The following is a 14,222-nucleotide window of genomic DNA, read 5'->3' as shown; positions in this document are numbered from 1 at the left end:
TCTATTTATAGAAAATCGTGTGTCACAGCAAAAGAGATTTACATGACATGTTCCTACTCTTACATTGCCAAAATCCGTTTATCAGCATACTTCAAGGGTATAAAAGAGTTTATTACCTCTATACTAAAAATATTAAAATGATTAACTTGTGGCTCTTCCCAGTATTATACAAATGCCCAACATTTAATCCAATTTAGCCTTGCATGCTGTCTCTTAATACCCTTGATATTTAAAATATATTCCCAAAGGAAGAGTTTGCCAATCAGTTCCTTTTTCTGATACAAAGGCCATCTTCTAAAAAAGGGAAATAAGATTATAACCAAAGGTTGTTGGTTATAATTACCAAAATGTACAAATAAGGGAATAGAAAAATAAATTTTAGTAACAGTCAAATTAAAACTTTACAGTTAATAACATTGTTGTTAAAGTTATCATAGACACTAATTTGCTAACGTACCTAAGTAAATGACAGACTTTAGTATGGAGAAGAATTTATTCCCAAAAAGATTAATAGATCCCAAGAAGCACTGATTTATAATATAAAAGTGAATGCAACCTTAACTAGAAATATGTAACAACCATGCATGAACTCTTGAGAGATATGGACCTCCAAATCTGGCAGCACAGCCATACAATTAAGATACACTTCCTACTTTAGAGCCAAGGTCAAACAGACTTTAAGGTCAGGTATAAACTTAAAAATAAGGGCTTTATTTTTACTATTTGGTGATCCACGGAAAAGGGGATCTGGGGGGAAAGGTCAGGCCTGATAAAACTCTACTATGCTGGAAAGAACAATCTTCAAAAGAGTCTCATTGATTACTTCAAAGATTAGGGTTATTTTGGAAAGGGAGAAACTTCCAGGCTAAATTCTATAAACTAAAGTGGTCATGACTTGCAAACTGCCATATTGGCCAGTCTGTACAGGAAGAGAAACAAGGCTGTTAGGGTCAACAAAAGTGGTTATAAGTTTAAATATCTATCCAGTAGTGTTTTGACTTAAAAGTTTTCTAAAGAATCAAGATCTTTCAGAACAACACAGAATAGGAGGTGAGGGATTAGGGATGGACCAGGTAACCAATTTATGCAAAAGAGAAAGCTGTTTAATTGATGTACTGTTTTTTCATTGATACCCAGGGATGTTGAGTCCTTGGCCTTGGATTTTCTTTCTTTGTAATCTAAATCTATAGAAAACCAATAAAACAAGGCAGTTGCATACAAAGCACCCAAATGTCATGCCAAACTCTGCTTTATGCATGTTGGTTAAATTAGCAATTCTTTGATATTTGACTTCTATCTCTGTGAAAGATTATTTAAAAGTTCATTTATTCCATATGCTTGAGAAGTATAATCATACCTAATTATACTGAAAACTACAAAGATATTACAGGCATGTATATGAACTATATATGAACTTCAGCACACTAGTGTCCAAAAGACAGTCAACAGTAGTGCTGATTTAAACAAATTATTTTCTGAATTCTGTACTCAAAGGTCACTTGTGAAAACAATCACTGGGAAATGATGAGACCTTCAAAGTAGGCTATGTATTAGCTGGAAACATGTTCAATAACAATGACTTCTTTTTAAAAAAAAAATTGTAATATTTATTTTTGAGTGAGAGAGAGAGAGAGAGAGAGCGTGCACGAGTGAGCAGGGGAGGGGCAGAGAGAGAAGGAGACACAGAATCTGAAGCAGGTTCCAGGCTCTGAGCTGTCAGCACAGAGTCTGATGCGGGGCTCGAACCAACGAATCATGAGATCATGATCTGAGCCAAAGTCAGACGCTTAACTGACTAAGCCACCCAGGCACTGCCCCAACAATGACTTCTTTAAAAGAGTTTGGGCCGTGAAGTTTAACTGGAAATACACTCAGTAAAAGAAAATTACTTCTTTAAAGAATCTGGGCTGTAAAGTTGAGATATATTTGTAGAAATGAGGTTTCTTCATGTACATAATGTGCAAAATACACATCTTTCAATATGCAATATGAAAGATAGGGGTTCCATCCCCGCGTAGGGCTCTGTGCTGACAGCTCAGTGCCTGGAGCCTGCTTTGGATTCTGTGTCTCCCTCTCTGTGCCCTTCCTTGCTTGCGCTCTTTCAAAAATAAACAAACGTTTAAAAAAATTGTTTTTTAAATAAAAGATAGGAAACAGGTGTCTTCACTTTTACAGTATCCCACTAAACAACCACTTAACCCAGAGTAAGCATGTGTGACCTGCTAATAAAACACTATACAGGGTGCCTGGATGGCTCAGTTGGCTAAGCGTCTGACTCGATTTTGGCTCAGGTCATGATCTCAGAGTTCATGGGACAGAGCCCCATATAGGGATCTGTGCTGACAGTGAAGAGCCTGCTTAGGATTCTTTCTCCCTCTCTCTCTGCCTCTCCCCTGCTAGCACATACGTGCACGCTCTTTCTCTCTCTCTCAAAATAAAAAAAACATTAAAAAAAACCCACAACATTATGCCAATGAGACCAATAAGCATATAGTTGGTGGGTTAACTATCCAAACAAATATATAACTTAACACCAATGACATAAGTTAATCAACAGTATGCTGAGTTATAAAACTGCAACAGTGAAAAGTGTGCCGCAACATAGCAGTTTAGTTTTAATTACGAATTTAATTTGTATTTAAGTTCCATGTGAATTTTAAATGTTACCAGTAAATACAAATCAATCATGGATTCAAATCTTATTAATGCAATCTAAGGTCTATAAAAGAAAATCATAAAGAACTCTTTCCCATATTCATTTTCAGTTTTTTAAAGGAAACTCCACCTAAAAGCCTTCAGTATATGTTAAAATAGCACCCTATACACACTTGAATTAAAGCCAACAGGTCCTTCATTTAAAAAGTTCAATGTGTACTTCCTTGGTGTCTAAGTTTTTCAACTTTTCAAACATCAGTTTGTGACAAACAGTGCAATTCATCCTCCATTGTTTTCCTCTTTTTAAATAAAGCAGCTGGAAACAAACTCCTACTCCACTATTCCGGTCACATGTAAGTGAACACAGGTGTTTATTTGAATGAAAATATCAAATGAATGGTGAAATCCTGTCCCTGACAGTTTTTTTTTTCTAATAAAAACGACAAAAGCCACAAGATCGCAAATTCAAGTTGGAACATGATTTCAAACTAACGGAGCACTAGTAGCATGACACTTTGAACAGTCTCTTAAGACTCTTGCTTCTATGATAAAGGAATCCCCCAGTAACCCTCAGTACGGAGATGCCGTAAAAACAGGTGCAAACGATAACAGTCGGAATGCCAAAAGAGTAGGGACCAAAGTACTATGAGGCAATGGACAGCGAATACTTGGAAGTCTAGGGTTCTCCTCTGGTTCACCCTCTAAAACCCTGAAGGTTGCTAAGAATCAAAGACACAGCAATGAGGTATTGAGAACAGATACTTAAAGTACATGGGGAGAGTGAGACACTTTAACTGCAAGTGGGTAAAACGAGACCAGTACGAGTTGGCAGGCCAACGCTAAAAGAAAGCAAGTCTTTCAGATTCGGCGCAGCCCAGGAAGCTAGCCTGAGGCCCAAGCCAGCCGAAGTCACAAATACAGGCCCAGCTGGTAATGAGGAGAAACTGAGGCGTAGGGAGTAGTCAGATTCCCAAACAGGACCTGGCCCAAAACATTCAAGTCAAGAGACAATCCAGCTTTGCCCGGGGGCCAGAAGAACCGCCGCAAGCGCAGGACTCGGCAGACAAGACACCCACCCAGACAGGGGGAACCGGTTTGGGCAGGGGCTGCGGGAGCGTTCTCGCCTGCGCATGCGCCCTCTCCCCTCCGCCACAGCTCCCCCTCCCCCCAATCACGGCACCCTCAGAACCCGGCTCGTCGAGGGAGGTGAGCGCAATCTGCCCAGCCCAGCCCCGCGGGATGAGAACACAGCTTGGCTCTCCGCAGGGGCTGTCAGAGAATCCCCCGGGGCTTGGTGGATAGGAGGGTGCGAGGACGAGGAGGGGAAACGCGGCCCTACCCGACCCGCTGTCTCCTCCTCCGCCGCCCGCCGTTCGCCGTCCCGGAGGCTCCGCCGCCTGGGCCTCCCTAGCCGCCCTGCCCCCTCCCTCCCCACCCCCTACTCACGTGAGAACAGCTTCTTCCGCCCTCCGCCCCGCCTCCTGCCCCGTTTCATAGGCCCGCGGTTAAACAGAGTAGCCCCATTGGCCCAACAACAGGCGGCGAGGGCGTACTTCCTTTCCTCGAAGCCCCACCTGGGCTTTTACTCTGTTATGGGAGTCTGCGCCTGCGCTGTCAGTAATATTGAAGCTGAACTTAGCGCTGTGATGTATCTGGGCTTGGACTGGCAGTGGCTATGTGCCTATGTGAACCACCTCAAGGACTGGAAACAGCATGGCAGGGGAATCAGGCTAGGTAGCACCTGTTGCAGTGCTTTTGCCTTTTAGGCAAAAGGGGGTACACCCGCAAAGAGCAAGGAATCCCCTGCTCACCTTTCACGTTCATGTACTATTTCAAAAGCAGTCCTTGACAGTGTTACTTGACTGACCTCACCTGGCCTTTATTGAAGGCGCGCAATGTGTGAGATGTTGATAGGTCTTTTTATGGTTATCTCATTTGACTTTACCACAAACCCACGAGAATGTTACGATTTTTCTCATTTTATAAAGGAGTCCAGCCTAAGTAATACTTCAGTCTAAAAGGCAAAATTTTTGACTCAAGTCCAAGGGCTACTGGCTACAACACTGCTGCCTTGAGGTACTTGAGACACAGGGAAGAGGTCAACAATAAACAAGATTGTTTTAGACTATTAGACTCAAAGATGGGGCTAGGATTTTATTTTAAAATTACTCAGAAGTGGGAAGCCTGGCTGGTGCAGTCCATAGACTATGCGACCCTTAATCTCAGGGTTATGAGTTCAAACCCCACGTTGGGTGTAGAAGATACTTAAAAATAAAATCTTAAAAAATAAAAATTCAAAAGTGATATATAAAGCAAAAGGAACAAAATGAGATTTAAAGCTTCTGTCCTGAATGAATTTACAATGTAGTTGGTAACAAAAACAGTGGCTCCTAAAGGTGTTACTTAAGTCAAGATAGTTTACAAACTAATTCTACAGCCTATCCTTCACTCTTCCCCTTACTTTATTCAAATAGCCTATGCTCTTTTCCTGGTGAATGAGTCATGTAATGTTTTCCTGTGGATAATGTACCCAAATCAACCAGAGAAAAAGCAAAAACGTGCTCTGTCGTAGTCCTTCCTCTTTGTGACTTGTCTATTACAATAGACTTGGCTGCAGTCCCACGGGAAAATAGCTTTGTTCCTTTTCTCCTTATACAGTTATATAATAATACACACCCATTTTAAAGTAGTATCAAATAATAGATGTAGTGTTTGGAAATCCCCTGAAATCCTGACACACTTTTAATATTTTGGTGGCAATACCTTCATGTACTCTGATTCATATGTATACCCCAAATATATATGTAAATCTTAACAAAATTTTTAATTAAAATTTTATTGTAGGTTCAGTACAGTGTGCCTTGGAGTAAAATAGAAAATAGAGACAAACTACAATAAAAAATAAAACATAACATTCCCACCAAGGTTAATACTGTAATGCATATCCTTTGATGCCAACATATTGTTTTTGAAAAAATGAGATCACAGTTTAGCAATCTGCTTTATTCAATTAACAATATCCATCTTACCATTTCAGTAAATTTTCCTCTCATCTAATTCCTAGATCACATTTGAGTTTTTATCAACTTAAAGATATTTTTACAGTTGGCTTTCCCAAATCAGTAATATCATTTCCATAAGTTTTCCTCTCATCTATTATCTACGATAATCAAATATTCTGTTGACTGAAATATATTTTTTATTTTTTTAGTTTTTTAAAAAAAATTTTAACGTTTATTTATTTTTGAAAGACAGAGAGACACAGAGCGTGAATGGTGGAGAGGCACAGAGAGAGGGAGACACAGAATCCAAAGCAATCTCCAGGCTCTGAGCTGACAGCACAGAGCCTGACATGGGGCTCGAACCCACAAACTGTGAGATCATAACCTGAGCTGAAGCCAGATGCTTAACCAACTGAGCCACCCAGGTGACCCTGAAATATATTTTTTAAAGCTAGTTTTCCCAAATCAGTATCCAATCCAGGGCCACATACTGCATCTGGTTGTTCTATCCCTCAAGTATTTTTTACTCAAGCACTTAAGAAAAATATTAAGATACTGGCTTACTCAAGAATCAGGCCACTTTAAGTGCAAAATTTCCCACCCTCTAGATCTGAATGGTTGTTTCCACAAGAGATCATTGCGTTTGTTCCTCTAGACCTGTTATTTCCTGGCAACTGGAAATTATACTTCAAGGCTCAAATGGATCAATGTGGTTCGTTGGAGCCAGAATGGGAAAGTCTGTGAATGCTAAAACTGAAAAAAGGAAATTCAATCTATACACACGTGTGGCCTCAGAGGTTTTCAAGGACAGTGCCAAATATCAGATTTGGATTTTCTGAAAGATCATTCTGGTAGGAGTAGAAAAGACAAAATGGGGTAAATGGGACAGTTTGGAGGCTGCCTAAGATCAGAAAGGCTTGAGGGGCACCTCGGTGGCTCAGTCAGTTAAGCATCTGACTCTTGGACTCTTGGTTTTGGCTCAGGTCACGATCTCATGGTTTGTGAGATCCAACCCTACCTCAGGCTCTGCACTGACAGCAAGGAGCATGCTTCAGATTCTCTCTCTCCCTCTCTCTGCTCCTCTCCCGCTCACGCATGTGCTCTCAAAATGAATAAACATTTTAAAAAAATAAAGGCTTGAATGATGAAGAAAGGGGATGGGATTGGCGTGGGGTGTGGGAAGAGGGCTAAAGTGGTGTTTTAAACAGAAGTAGCTTCGGGGCACCTGGGTGGTTCAGTCGGTTAAGCGTCCGACTTCAGCTCAGGTCATGATCTCGCGGTCCGTGAGTTCGAGCCCCACGTCAGGCTCTGGGCTGATGGCTCAGAGCTTGGAGCCTGCTTCCAATTCTGTGTCTCCCTCTCTCTCTGCCCCTCCCTGCTCTGTCTGTCTCTGTCTCAAAAATAAATAAACGTTAAAAAAAAAATTAAAAAAAAAACAAGACAAAAAAACAGAAGTAGCTTCATGTTTGCTGATTCTTTCTTCTGCCTGCTCAAACCTGATTTTGAAACCTTCTAATGAATTTTTCATTTCTACTATTGTACTTTTTAACTTCAGAATTTCATTTTGGTTCCTTTTATAATTTCTGTATCTTTAATGCTATTCCCATTTTTCATAGTTTTTCTGACTTCATTCATGTTTTCTTTTAACTCAGTGAGCAACTTCAAGACTATTTAAAGTCTTTGTCTAGTAAGACATAGGTCCGATCTTTCTCAGGGATGGTTTCTGTTCATTTATTTTGTTTCTCTGAATGGACCATACTTCCCTATTTGTATGACTTTTTATTTTTTTTTTGCTGAAAAATGGACATTTGAATCTTATAATGTGGTAACTATGGAAATCAGATTCTTCCCCTTTCCCAGGGATTGCTGTTTTTGTTTGTGTTTTATTGTTGAAGGATGTCTCTGTGCCAGGGATCAGGATCAGCCTAAGGTGAAAGATTAAGGTCTTCTCAGTTCTTTTCTGAGTCTGCATCTTTTCCTGGTTATACATGGTGGCTTTCTAATTTTCCCCATGTAAGTGATTGCTTTTGAATGTCCTAATCTTTAAACGTCTGGCTCCGAAGTGTAGTTGAAGGGAAAAAAATCAAACAAAAAAACAAAACAGGAGCTGTTCCTTCAAATCCCATAGAGCTAGCTTCAGCCAATGAGGGTTGAAACATTGGCAGCTATTCTGTGCCTGAATCTCAGAACTCAAAAGGAGTGATCAGCAATCAAAACACAGAACTCCGGTATTTGGCGAACAAGGTTCTTATTTCCCACCACGGCTCCAGCAAGCCACACCAGGAATGTGAACATGGCTGCCTGCCACAGGGTTGAGGGGTAGGAAACAGGGAGGTGCTATTACACTAAAGTCTGACATTGACTGAAATTAACCTCAATTTACCAACCAAACTTTCCCTTGGAAGATGCAAGAATTCAAGTGGACTCCGGAGTTCCAAAATAGTTATTTCGGACAGTTTCTGCCAGTGCAATTGTTGTCTAGGTAGAGAAATGGATTTCCTGTGCTTCCTACTCCATCTGAGGAACAAAAAGAAAAGAAAAAAAAAACAAAAACAGAAATGTGAACAGTGAATAGAGCCTAAGGGATCTGTGGGACACTATCAAGAGAAACAACATACCACTGTGGGAGTCCCAGGAGAAGAGAGAAGGGGTAGAAAGAATAATCAAACTGTAGAAAGTCCAAGAAAAGAGAGACTCTTGAAAGCAGCAAGAGAGAAGTGGTTCATTACATATAAGGGATCCTCAATAAGATTATCAACCAATTTCTCATCTTTAACCTTGGAGGCCAGAAAGCAGTTGGGTTAATGATATTCAACATGCTGAAAGAAAACAACTGTTGATAAAGAATTCTCTATCTGGCAAAACTGTCCTTCAAAAATGAAAAAGTGGGGTGCCTGGGTGGCTCAGTCAGTTCAGTGTTAAACTCTTGGTTTCAGCTCGGGTGGTGATATCACAGTTTTGTGAATTCGAGCCCTGCGTCTGGCTCTGTGCTGGTGGCGTGGAGCCTGCTTGGGATGCTTGCGCGCTCTCTCTCTCTCTGCCCTTCCCCCACTCACGCGGTCTCTGTCTCTCTCAAAAATAAACTTCAAAAAAAAAAAAAAAGAAAAAGAAATTAAAATAATCTCTGATTTTAAAAAAGCTAAGGGAGTTTACCAGTAAACCTGCCCGTCAAGAAGCATTAACAGCAATCCTTTAGGTTGAAATGAGGTAATACTTCAGGCTGAAATGAAAGGATGATCAAGAGTAATTTGAAGCTATATGAAAAAATAAAGATCTCTAGTAAAGATAAGTGCGTGGGGGATTATAAAACTAAGTATTGTTGTAATTACAATTTGTAACTCCACCTTTTCATTTTCTATAGGATTTAAAAAACAATGTATTAAAATATTAATCTATGTTATTGGGCACACAGTATATAAAGATATAATCTGTAACATCAATAATAGAAAGAGAGGGCAGAGTTATATTGGAGAGGTTTTGTGTGCTATTGAAGTTGGTATCAATTCAATTAGATTGTTATAACTGCTGTTAAATGTAATTCCCATGACAACCACAAAGAAAACATCTATAGCATATACACAAAAGGAAAGAGATGAATTAAAACTTTTAACTGCAAAAACTCAAATAAATACAGGAAAAAGGCAGTAATAAAAGAAGGGCACAAAGGCCTATAGAAAACAAATAGCCAAATGGCAGAAATAAATCCGTCCTTAGCAGTAATTACTGTAAATGTAAATGATGTAGGGCGCCTGGGTGGTGGCTCAGTTGGTTAAGCATCTGACTCTTGCTTTCAACTCAGGTCATAATCTCATAGTTAGTGAGACAGAGCCTTGTGTTGGGCTCCGTGCTATAAGTTCAGAGCCTGCTTGGGATTCTCCCTTTCCCTCTCTCATGCTCTCTCTTCTCTTTCAAAATGAATAAGTAAACTTAAAAAAATGTAAACGGTATAAACTCCTCAAAGAGTTGAACAGAATGGATTTTAAAAACAGATACAACCACCTGTAGCCTAGAAAAGACTCACTTTAGTTCCAAAGATATAAACAGGTTAAAAGTGAAAGAATTATTAAAAAGATATTCCAGGGGTGCCTGGCTGGCTTAGTCAGTAGAACATGTGACTTTTGATCATGAGTTTGAGTCCCACATTGGGCCTAGAGCTTACTTAAAAAAAAAAAAAATTTCCATGCAAATAGTAACCAAAAGAGAGCTGGGGTGGTTATACTAACATCATACAAACCAGACTGTAAATCCAAAAAAAGGTTACAAGAGACAAAGAAGGATTTTATTTATTTATTTATTTAATCATTTAGAATGCATGTGCCTGAGCTCAAGTGGGGGAGGGGCACAGAGAGGAGACAGGATCCCAAGTGGGCTGTGTACTGACAGCAGCAAACAAGCAATGTAAGTCTTGAACTCATGAACCACGAGATCATGACCTGAGCCAAAGGGAACACTCAACCAACGAAGCCACTCAGGTGCCCCAGAGCATTATTTATTAATATAAGTTTCAATAAAGCAAGATTATCTAAAAATTATAAACATTAACATACCTAGTAAGAGATCCTCAAAATATATGCGGCAAAAATGACCAGAATTAAAAGGGAGAATAAACAATTCTACAATAATAGTTGGAAACTTTGGGGCGCCTCGGTGGCTCAGTCAATTAAGCATCTGACTTCAGTCCAGGTCACGATCTCGCAGTTTGTGGGCTGGAGCCCCGCATCAGGCTCTGGAGCCTGCTTCAGATTCTGTGTCTCCTCTCTCTCTCTTCCCCTCCCCCCACCACCACGCTCTGTCTCTCCCTCTCTCTCTCTCTCTAAAATAATAAACATTAAAGAAAAATTTTTTTAATTAAAAAAAATAGTTGGAAACTTCAATACCCTACTCAATAATGAACAGGACAACCAGATAGAAGATAAGTTAGGAAACAGAGCACCTGAACATCATGATAAACCAACTAAACCTAACAGATATATATAGAACACTCCACCCAACAACAGCAGAATACACATTCTTTTAATGTAGCATGGGACATTCTCCTGGACAGGCCATATAATTAGGCCACAAAACAAATCTCAATAGATTTTAACAGATAGGTACTACACAAAGTATCTTCTCCAACCATTATGGGATAGAGTTAGAAATCAATAACAGAAGGAAAACTGGAAAATTCACAAATGTGTAAATTAAACAACACGCTCTTAAACAACCAATGGATCAAAGAAGAAATCAAAAGGGAAATTAGAATATACGTTAGAAATGAATGAAAATGATGACACAACATTTCAAAACAGGATGCAATGAAAGCAGTAATCAGAGAGAAATTTATAGTTGAAAACGGTTACATTAAAAAAGATCTCAAAATAATACCCTAAGTTTATACTTTACAAAATGAGAAAAACTAGAAACTATTTTTTTAACGTTTATTTATATATTTTGAGAGAAAGGGCAAGAGAGTGTGCGTGTGAACAGAAGGGCAGACAGAAAGGGAGAAAGAGAATCCCAAACAGGCTCCACTCTCAGTGTGAAACCCAACACCGGGGTCAATCTCATGACCCCAAGATCACGACCTGAGCCGATACCAAGAGTTGGTTGCTCAACCGACTGAGCCACCCAGGCACTCCAAGAAAAACTAGAAACTAAACCCAAAACTAGCGAAAGGAAGGAAATAAAACAGATCAGAGTGGAGATAGAGACTAGAAAAAGAAAAATCAATGAAACCAAAAGTTGTTTCTTTGAAAAGAAAAAAATCAACAAATCTTTAGCTAGACTGACAAAAAAGAACATGCAAATAACTAAAATCAGAAATGAAAGTGAGGATATTACTTATGACATTTCAGAAATAAAAAGGATTATAAAAGAATGCTATGAACAATTGTATGCCAACAAACCTAGAAAACAGGCAAATTCCTTGAAACACATAAATTATCTAAACTGATTCAAGAAGAAATAGAAAACTCAACACAATTATAACAGATTGAATGAGCAATCAAAAACCTCGGAACAAAGAACAGTCCTGTACCATATGACTTCACCAGTGAAATGTACCAAACATTTAATGAGTAACACCAATCCTCCTCAAATTCTTACCAAAAAAATTAAAGCAGAAATATTTCCTAACTCATTCTATGAGACCTTCATTAACCTGATACCAAAGCCAGATAAATGCATCATAAGTAAGTTAGAGACTGATATCTCCCATGAATACAGATGATAAAATCCTCAATAACATATAAGACAATCAAATCCAACAACATATTAAAAGGATTACTCACCATGTCCAAGTGGGATTTATTCCAGGAATGCAGAGTGGTTTGACATAAAATCAATCAATGTAATATATCACATTAATAAAACAAAGGGAAAAAAACACATGATCATCTTAGTGGATGAAGAAAAGACATTTGACAGAATACAATGCTTTTCATAGTAAGATCTCTCAGAAAAGTAGAGAAAATTTCTCTACATGATAAAGGTATTTGTGGAAAAAACCCACATTTAACTTCATACTCAATAATTTAACTACCCCTGTAAGATCAGAAGCAAGTCAAAGATGCCTCCTTTTGCTGCAGCTATTCAACATTGTACAAATTCCAGCCAGAACTATTATAACTATTCTCTTTCTTTCTCAAGAAAGAGAAATAAAAGGCAAATGGAGAGAAAGAGGTAAAACTATCTCTGTTGAAAAACAACATGATTATAGAGACAGGAAATCTAGAAGAACCCACAAGAAAGCTACCAAAGCAAAAACAAATTCAGCAATCGTGCTAGGTATAACAATAACACACGAAAACAGTTGTTTCAGGGTGTCTGGGTGGCTCAGTCGGTTGAGTGTCCTACTCTTGTTTTCCGATCAGGTCATGATCTCACAGTTTGTGACATGGAGCCCGATGCTGGGCTCTGTACTGATAGCTCAGAGCCTGCTTGGGAATCTCTCTCTGCCTGCCTCTCTCTCTCTCTCTCTCTCTCAAAATAAATAAATAAACTAAAAAAAAAAAAATCAGTTATTACTACCTACCAGCTATGAACAATATGAAAACGAAGTTAAGAAAGCAATTCCATTTACAATATTATCAAGAAGAATTAAGTACCCTTTAAACTTGAAAACATTGCTGTGAAATTAATGAATACCTAGGTACCTCGAAAGACATTCTGTATTCATAGGTATGAAGATGTTAAAATGGCAATGTCAACCCAAAGTGATTTACAGATCCAATACAATCAAAATTACAACATCCTTTTTCTCAGAAATGTAAAAGGTCATCCTTAAATTTACATGGAGTTTCAATGGGTCAAAACAATCATGAAAAAGCATAAAGTTTGGGGACTCACACTTTCTTGCTTCAAAAGTGGCAGGACAGAGAGCCAGAAATAAACCCTCACAAACATAGTCAAAGGTGCCAAGACCATTGAAATGGTAAAGGAAAGTCTATTCAAGAACTGGTGCTGGAAAAATGTTATCCACATACAAAAGAATGAAGTTGGGTACAGCTGTGGTGACTGTTACATAACATTGTGAATGTACTGAATGCCACCAAACTTTACACTTACAAAATTATAAACTGCTTAAAATTATAAATACTATGTTTTAGGACAACTGGCTGGCTCAGTCAGTTAAGCGTCTGACTCCAGATTTTGGCTCAGGTCACGAACTCACCGTTTGTAGGTTCAAGCTCCACATCGGGCCTGCTTGGGAATCTCTCTGTCTCTCTCTCTGTCTCTCTCTCTGTCTCTCTCTCTCCCCCTCCCTCCCAAAAATAAATAAGTAAACATTTAAAAATAAATAAGTATATGTTTTGTCACAATAATCTCCCCCACCCTCCTCGTACCAAAAAAAAAAAAAAAAAAAAAAAAAAAAAGCCCAGTGAGCAAATGGATTGGAAAGGAAAAAGAACAGAACTCTAGAACGATACTAAAGTTTTCTGGTCTGCAAGGCTGCGTGGATGATGCCGTTTACCAACATAAGGACTACAGGCACTAAGAAGCAGGTCAGCATACGAACTTGAGATAATTAAAAGACACATTAAGATTGGGACAACCACTTGGAGATGTCTTCTGGGCAAGTTGGCCCTGGGGCTTAGATCAGTCTAGACCTCGATGTAGGCAACGGAAGGCTAGAGAATGAAAGAAACCTCTGGGAATCACCAACATCCAAAAGCAAGGGGGAGTACACCACCTTTTACTTTCACGGCCCCAGCGCGGCGAGTCCACATCCCTGGTCGGGAGGGTCTTACCAAGGCTTAAGTGCGGAGGCGCCCTTCAAGCCTCTGCGGGCAGCAGGTGGAGGAGCCGCTGCAAAGGGGCGAAGCACCCAGGGGTTGAGACCCGGACGCGAAACCGCAGCCAGCCACCGTGTCGTGGGTGAGACCCTCGTAGCAGAACTCTTCCGGTCCTCCGCACCCGGCCCTCCGCACCCGGTCCTCCGCACCCGGTCCTCCGCACCCTGTCCTCCGCGCGCTAAGTCCCTCTCCCGGGCCAGTGGCCCTCCGAGCCTTCCGATTGGTGGAGAGGACCATGGGACCTGGAAGTTGTTTTGTCCGGCGAGGGCTGCCCTTCCGGTTCCGTTGG

At 39.8% G+C, this 14,222-nt stretch overlaps 1 protein-coding gene and 1 long non-coding RNA gene across 2 annotated transcripts in view; both read right to left on the bottom strand.

Annotated features, from left to right (window-relative positions):
- Positions 1-4,071, bottom strand: part of LOC115500153 (rab GTPase-activating protein 1-like) — a 170,158-nt gene extending 166,087 nt beyond the window's left edge. The window contains 1 exon segment of the mRNA XM_030294523.1: positions 3,995-4,071. The gene's annotated coding sequence lies outside the window, so the exon portion shown is untranslated.
- Positions 4,072-7,237: 3,166 nt separating this feature from the next.
- On the bottom strand, positions 7,238-14,169 carry LOC115500155. Its single transcript, XR_003964412.1, has 2 exons — positions 13,889-14,169; positions 7,238-8,174 (listed from the first exon to the last, which is right to left on the bottom strand). It is a non-coding gene; the product is annotated as an uncharacterized LOC115500155 (long non-coding RNA).
- Between the last annotated feature and the right edge of the window lie 53 nt (positions 14,170-14,222).

The sequence above is a fragment of the Lynx canadensis genome, chromosome D4 (assembly GCF_007474595.2).
Source record: "Lynx canadensis isolate LIC74 chromosome D4, mLynCan4.pri.v2, whole genome shotgun sequence".
Taxonomy (NCBI): Eukaryota; Metazoa; Chordata; class Mammalia; order Carnivora; family Felidae; genus Lynx; species Lynx canadensis.
The sequence above is the reverse complement of the archived record's forward strand: the minus strand, read 5'-3'. Positions and strand labels throughout refer to the sequence as shown.